This window comes from Alligator sinensis, unplaced genomic scaffold (genome assembly GCF_000455745.1).
Source record: "Alligator sinensis unplaced genomic scaffold, ASM45574v1 scaffold49_1, whole genome shotgun sequence".
Taxonomy (NCBI): domain Eukaryota; kingdom Metazoa; phylum Chordata; order Crocodylia; family Alligatoridae; genus Alligator; species Alligator sinensis.
This window is the reverse complement of record NW_005841970.1, coordinates 57,886-65,947: the sequence shown is the minus strand read 5'-3', so window position 1 is coordinate 65,947 and position 8,062 is coordinate 57,886. Positions and strand designations below refer to the sequence as shown.

The 8,062-nt window shown below is 40.5% G+C and overlaps 1 long non-coding RNA gene across 1 annotated transcript in view; it reads right to left on the bottom strand.

Moving 5' to 3' along the window:
* Positions 1 to 483: 483 nt before the first annotated feature.
* Positions 484 to 8,062, bottom strand: part of LOC102371727 — a 19,537-nt gene continuing 11,958 nt past the window's right edge. The window contains exons 2-3 of the long non-coding RNA XR_323466.1: positions 5,381 to 5,457; positions 484 to 543 (exon numbers count right to left, since the gene is read on the bottom strand). This is a non-coding gene — a long non-coding RNA (uncharacterized LOC102371727). The remainder of the gene's footprint in view (positions 544 to 5,380; positions 5,458 to 8,062) is intronic.

Below are 8,062 nucleotides of genomic sequence, written 5' to 3'. Positions count from 1 at the left end.
AGCTAGGCCACATTTTTTACATACTTCCTCTAAAGTTTGCCCTATTTGCCACTGTCAAGAAAAGATGGGTTTGGGGGACCCCTTTTTTCTGGGTTATGAGGACTTCTGGTCTGGCCTGGAATGGTGGTTATGATGTTGTAATATTAATTAAAAACCATTATCATCTAACTCTAGAGCCCATCCAAACTATAAACAGCTACTTGAGGACAACACCTCAAGAACTGAAGGATCATCACTGCTTTTGTGGATTCCTTAAATATATTTTGATCACAGGGTTAGAATGCTCTCCACATTCAGTGAGTTCTGGTATTACTACAAAATACACCATCCAAGCCAAAAATAAAGAAATACGTGCTCCAAAAAATATAGTAATTAAGTTGTATAATGGATAGGGGGGACCGTAACTCTGCTAGTACTTCATAATGTTTCCCATGTATGTCCAGCAGAATTTTGTTTTTGCTTGAATTTAGTTTGAAATAACTATTTTTCATCCATGCAAGATCCCTTAACATGGTGATATCCTCAGGATGACATTGGCTGCATCTGTGGAAAATTAAATATGCAGTGAAATGTTAACAGCATATTGCTGGCAACAGGAACTGGAGCATTTCACTGCTCCTCCATTGAAGGGGAAAGGGAACATGATAGATCTATGTGGAACTCCAGAGAACTAGGCATTTGGGGATGGCCACTTGTTCCTATAACTGCTGCCTGTTGAGAAGTGAATATCAATGCTTTGGGGGCAAAATCAGTGCTGTTTGGGGAAATATTTTTTCAAAGGTTAAATGACTATTCACTTGGAGTACAGACAGATGTTAGGGTCCTGCTTAACTCATGATACCTTACATAGTGCCATGAGTTAGAATGCCCCCTTGACCCAACAGATGTTCACCGGTTGGGTTGGGGAGGGGTGGGGGGGGTGTAGGCAGCCTGCACCAGCCCAGGTCAGCAGACAGGAATGCTCCAGCCCAACCCACCTCCTCCTATTACTCCATCCAGGGTAGCTAGGGTGGGAGGTTGCAAGTTGAGGGGGCCCCATTCCTAGCCCCTCCCCTTCAGCTTTGAGCATTCAGCAACTGACAGCTCCTTTCATAGATTCATAGATCCATAGATTGTAGAGTCACAAGGGACCACAAAGGATCATCATGTCTGACCCCCTGCCCCAGGCAGGAAAGAGATCTGAGGTCATATGCCCCCAGCCAGGTGTCTATCTAGCCTCCTCTTGAAGACCTTCAAGTTAGGTGAGCACATATGTCTGTGCTCTTTGCTGGCTGCTCCCAGCTGCTGACTGGCCAGAGCTGAGAGGGAAGGGGAGAATACCCCTCACCTTGGGTGTCTGACCCAGCTTCCCCTTGTACCTCAGATGAGGTAGCTGGGGGGGGCTGTGAGGTAAGAGGGTTCAATTCCCCCTCATCTTCTCCCCCAGCTCTGGCCATTCAGCAGCCAGCAGTTCCCTCTCCTTCCCCCTGACAGCCCTAAGGTGCTCTGCTTTTGAGTGCCTTAATGTAATACCTGATTTAACCAGAACAATTTTTTGTGTGATTTGCTATTTTTAAAATGCTTTTCAGCCATGCCTGTGTGTTAATCATGGCTGTAGAGCACTTTCAGGGGCCAGATGGCTCAAAAGCTGTCACTTTTGTCTGCACCCTTGGATTTTAAAATGAGTTCCTTGAGTTGCGCTTAATTCCCCCTTTCAAAGGTTGTCAGCAGTGACAGAACCCAGAATCCCAAATAGGGATCCATGCTGACAGTGCTGGGGGGGGGGAAATTACTTCAGCAGACTGTTAGAACAGAGCCTCCCTTGCTTGTTCTCCCTTCTTCAGCCTTATATGGGCAAATTAAATGATTAATGGAATCCAAGCTATTATATGGCTCACACAGTGCTCATTGTCTCAAGGAAGTGCTGGTTAGGAATCGCACACTGAACCATCAGGTGGTACTAGTAACAGGAACTCAAAGACTGAACTGTAAAAATGTTTCCTGTTCAAAGGAAGAGGCCATATAAAAAAGTTTCAGATGGTTGCCCTTTAGGTGAATCTTGAGTCGGTTAACTTTTTGACTTTTTTGTAGCAAATTCTCATCTGATTGAACTTCTTATTTGGGAATGTAACTTAAATATGTAATTCAAAATGTGTACTCCATATTTCTGGATACACAACTGAGCACTGGTATCTGTCTTTTTATTTGCATACTCTCTATCTCTTCTTCCATAATTTGGTTAGATATTAAAATCAAATTACATTGCTAGTTTATATATAAATTACTGTAGAAAAATCTTACAGTCAGTTAGTTAATTTATGCAAATTGTAATGAAGAATGTAATTTCCTTGAACAAAGATCATTATGAACTCCAGGGTGTATTGCTCTGTCAGTCACTATGAGGCGGACATACAGTGACCTTTTCTTAATTAGAGTAGGCGCTTGTGTATTGGGACTTGCAATTCACTCAAGGCTTGCAAGTATCGTAGTATTAGAGCAGTTTTTTTCCAATAAGCATTAAGCGAGCAAATGATATGATCTGTATTTTTAAAAAGTTTAAATCTCTTAATACTATTGAATGGTATTCTATGATCTTTATCCAACTTTTTAGAAAAGAACAAAAAGTAAACCCAGGTCAGAAAAGCCATAATAATCTTAGTGAATTCAAGGGTATCCTAAACTTGGTTCTATTCTGCATGTTAATGGAAAAGGAACCTATTTTCTTTATCATTAATATTGCATAAAATAAATTGTTTTTACAACTCTTTTCCCATAAATTTTAATAAATATATGTATATTAAAATATGTCAGAGCATAGTAACAAGATGTCAACTACACAGCCTAGAGAGGTTGTGGAATCTCCATCCTTAAAAATTTTTAAAAGCAGGTTAGATTAGGATGATTTAACTATGCATGATCTTCCCTTGGGTGGGGGAGCTTCACTAGATGGCTTCCTGAGATCCCTTCCAACCCTACTTTCCTATGATCTTATGATTCTATGCGGCCCCCCAAAATAAATGACATTCTGTAACTAGGGACACCCAAATCCTTTTTGACATAATCTGTGTGCCATCATCTTTTTTCTTGCTCCCATATAAGCCATTCCTTCTAAAGTATTTTAACTTGTTCATGCTGTGTCCAAAAATTATTCACTTAAGAGTGCCATGCAAAGTAACAGTAGCAAACAGCAGGTAGTCTTGTGGTTGAGGTTCTGGCCTGTGATTCAGAAATCCCAAATTCAGGTTTTGTTCCCAAATTCTTTCCAACCTTTGGCAAATTAACCTCTCAGATCCTCAGTGAATCTAAGGATATGTTACTGTATCACAAGGGTGTTGTAAAGGTAGATATTCTAATGAGCATTGGGGCTGTGCAAAACACCATTGTTTCATTTCGAGGTCCATTTCACCATTTTGAAGGGACAGTGTTTCGTTTCATTGTTTCATTTCATTTCGAAGCACTGTCCCATTTCGTTTTGTTGAAACTGTTTTGCTGTTCATGAAAATGCCTAAAGTGTTGTAATTTCTTGCCTGATTTGGATGAAAATTGCAGGGATGGTAGTCCCTTCTGAGAGCACAAAACCTGCCAAGTTTCAAGGAGATAGGTATAGATGTTTCTGTGAAACTGCCCCTCAAACTCTTCAAAACACAATTCCTGACACTTGCTGGCAGCAGCAGCCTCCTCTTGTCTGCCTGGGACAGGCAGCAGCAGCAATCTTCTCTGGCCCACAGTCTTCTCTGGTGCTGGATGTAGCCTGTGCCCAGCTATGGTCCCAGGTGGCCAAGGCAGCCTCCTCTCATCCAGGGCACAGATCCGGGGGTTTGCACCCCTGGGAGGGCTGCTGGGCTGTGCTGGACTCTGCCCAGGGGTGCAAACCCCCAGATCTGTGTGCTGGATGAGAGATGAGATGAGACAGATCTCATCTGTGTGCTGGATGAGATGCTGCCTCTGCCACCTGGGACCAGCATTGGGCGCAGCCTGCACCCAGTGCTGGGGAAGATGGTTGCTGCCGCTGGTCCCAGGTGGCAGTAGCAGCTTTGTCTCATCTGACGCATAGATCTGGGGGCTTGCACCCCTGGGAGGAGTCCAGCATAGCCCCACAGGCCTTCCAGGGGTGTGGGCCCCCGGATCTGTGCACCAAATGAGATGAGGCTGCTGCTGGTGCTTGGGACCAGTGCTAAAGCCAAGTAGGCTTATTTTCAAAACTTGAAACATTTTGAAACCTTTGAAATGTTTCGAGTTCCCTCATTTTGTTTTGAAGCTGATTCAAAGTCTTTTGTTTCATTTCGATTTCACTGTTTAGAGCTCAAAATGCATCAAAATAGCTTTGAAATGAAACACCTGGTGAAATTTCGCACAGCTCTAATGAGCATGAGGCATTCTATGATATGCCAATGTAGAACAGATGGATAAGAAAACGAAGAGTATAATACCATTGACCATTCCAAGGGGATATGTAATTTTTTTTTTTTATTGTATAATAGGAATAACGTTCTTGGCAAATCAAGGATAACCTGAAGTTTTTTGGGAAACAAAAGTTAACATTATAGCTTAACCTGTATTGTATGGTTTGGAAGATTTAAAGAATGTTTTAAATAATTAAATAGAAAAAAAACCCCTGAATACTTATTACATCCAAATAGTCTGAAAAAGTAAAGAAGGGGGAAAAAAATGAAGTGTTAATTTGGTAGATCTATCAATTGATTTTCTACCAAAATATTATTGAGAACTCTCTCAGAAAATATTGCACCCTTAGAAATGGGAAACATTTCTTTGGTAGAATACTGACAATGCTCTCAACCTCAAAATCATCAATACTAGTATATACATCGGAGTCAGAATCTCATTGCTTTCCCCTCCTCCGCAGCCCATGGAGGCTCCTCTATATGGTTACCCTAACTGGCTATTGCTTATTACAACAGAAGCAAAGCAACCAGTTGATCTGTAGTCTTCAGTAGTAGCAGAGAAGATAAGCATGTTTATCGGCAGTCTCTAGCTGTGCCTTACTAAGAAATAGGCTCTCTCTGGTGACTGAATGAGACTATATCCCTTTTAGTTTTTGTAGAGATGATTCTCCCTTGAAAGCTAGTAGCCCCTCTCCCCTTGTAAGTCATAGACACATAGAAAAGTAGTGCTGGAAGGGACCCCAGGAAGCAATCTAATCCAAAAGCCTGCTCAAGGCAGGATCATCTCTGACTAAACCATCCTAGCTAAGTATTTGTCTAAAATGTTCTTAAAAACTTCAGGAACAACCCCCATGCACAACTACCAGACAATACCTGAAACATCAAAAACACTCTTTAATTTGCTACAGATAAACTATGGGAATGAAGGCACTATTAAAGTATCAGAGAATGAGGTAAGGGTACGAATGCGATGGACTGGTTAAGAAAAAGATACATACCCAGGGTGGGGATGTGGTGTCTTGAAAGACTTGGATCCAGGCTCTTCTTCATTCCTGAATCCTCAAGCTTCACGTAGCTATATTTTCAAGGAAAAGGAACAGACACGTATAACAAAAGCTGTGATTACAAAGGTCAGTTCTCTTAACCAGGGGTTTATAGGACTCCCTCTCTAACTTATCAGTAATTTCTCTAACTTACAAAGTGTCACCAGTTTCTTCCATTTTCACTCCTGCCTCACTGGAAGATTGTTATCCTTTAAAGAGTCCTTGTGCTGAGAATGGGTTAATTTCTTCATAGATCAGGTTAACTTGATCTCAATCTAAGTTAGTGCACCTTCTCAACTGAAATAAATTAGATTAGACATGCCATTTTTGGGTGACTTTGTAATTTAACATAGCCATTAACAATTTCCATTGTGGATAGTTTTGGGTCCAACTGTGTTTTTATTAATATAATCCACAATGGAATTATGTATGTATTTTGGTTATTAGTGACATCCTCCTGACTCCAGACAAGAGGGATCACTAGAATATGATATAATTTCTAAATCAAAACATTCTTCAAATATTTTAGATCCTCTACAGTTGTTTGAGGTGGCTCCTAGACAGTTTTCTACTGCAACTTTCAGGCCTAAATACATACTATTTAATAGAATGTTTTAAATTTTATGAAACATTTTAAAATCCTTCTATAAATATTGAAGGGACTGTGAATGTAGGCATCCTTTTCCATATTTTAACTATTTAAATATGTAGGCATTCTCTTACATATTTTAACTATTTCTTAAGTTATTATTCGGGACTTTTTCTGGATCATATGGTATACAAAGTGCCTGAATCTTACAGTCTCTCTAACATGCAATATAAATTACAGAAGTAGGCACTACCTTTTCTTCTATGTCCCATATAACACAATAATAATCATTAGTGCTCAAATAAAAATATCGCACAGTTCAGTTTGATTAACAGCAAATGTCCAGAACGTAGTATTGGACCAGACCTAAAAGAAGACATATAAGAATACCATATAAAGCATTTTTATAAAATAAAGAATACCATATAAAGAGTTTTGCATTTCCATATAAAGCAACAAAGTCCCAGTTCTGCAACTAGTTGCAGAAAGAGTCCCATATGCACTCTTAAAGGGTTCAGTGATGTTTTGGATGAATAGGGTTGGGGAAAAAAGTGGTGATGTTGCCTTGTAGGTCAAAAATACATATTCCCTGGTTCAAGAGGAATAAGATGGCAGATCAGAATGCATTTGCATGAAGATAAAAGGTGAAATACACAGCACAAATATAGTGGTGGGGATTTATTATAGGCTACCAAGTCAAGAAGAAGAGGGGAGTGAGACATTTTTCAAGGAAGTGACAAAATTATCTAGAAACTATGAGATGTTACTGATGAGAGGCTTCAATTTAAAAAAAAAAAAAAAAATCTACTGGATGAAAAATATAGCCAAATATAAAATGTAGAGCCAGTTAGTAACTTGTGTGGATGGCAACTTTCTTTTCCTGAAGGCTGAGGATACAACTAAGGGATCATCTATCTTGGATCTTGACCTGACCAACAGGGAAGAATTGGTGGAGGACATGAAGGTGTCGGGGAAACTTGGGAGGAAGTGATTATGTTATGATAGAATTCCAGGTCCTACAACAGATAAAGCATGAACTCAGCAGAGCTAGGATGCTAGATTTAAAAAAGATAGATTTCATCTGATTCAAGGAGTAGGCATGGTACCAACACAAGACAGACTGAATGATAAAGCTGTCCAGAAGGGCTAGAAGCCTAAAACAGGCATAGCAGTGAAAGCTCAACAATAGCCTGTTTCAACATGATGAAAGCACAAGAAGAATGGTAAGAAACTAATGTGGCTGCACAAGGAGCTTCTAGGATGCCTCAACTGCAAAAAGAAAAGATACAGACAATGGAAGAATTTTTCATTATATTGGAAGGCCTGTATTTGGGGCAATCCCTTTTTAAGGTATGGGTCTCACATTAATGTGGAGAAAGTGGAGAGATAAGGGCATTATGCATGATGATCAGCTTCTAGTAGGAATTTGTATTAACCCTTTTCTGAGTTATGTGATGAATTTGACCTTCCAAAAACAATTGGAGTGGCAGTATATGTGGTTACATCAAGTACCATATTTACTTGAACATAAGACAACCCTCAATATAAGATGACCCCACAATAATTAGATTCTACAATGGAAACTTTATAAATTTGTTATAGTTTTCTAGGTATAGAATCTAATTATTGAAGGTTTGTCTTGAATTTGCCCCCTCCCACTGCTACAGCATGGAAAATAAATCTGGGGGCATCATGTACCCCCCTTTCCTTCTGTATCCATGACTTCTTCCACTGCAGTCCCTACCCCCCCCCCCCCCCCTCCCCCCCCCCCCCCCCCCCACCTTTCTGCCAAACGCTGCTCTCACTGAGCACATAGACTGTATCAATGCATGGCTGCACGGGTGGTGTTGCAAGCATGGTTTTGGCTTCTTCAATCATGGGATGTTGTTCCAAGAAGAAGGATCACTAGGAAGAGATGGAATCCACATGATGAAGAAAGGAAAGAGCATCTTTATAGACAGGCTCACTAACCAGGTGAGGAGGGCTTTAAACTAGGTTCTCTGGGGCATGGAGACTGTGCGGGCCGGCTCCCAATCTTGGGGGCCAGC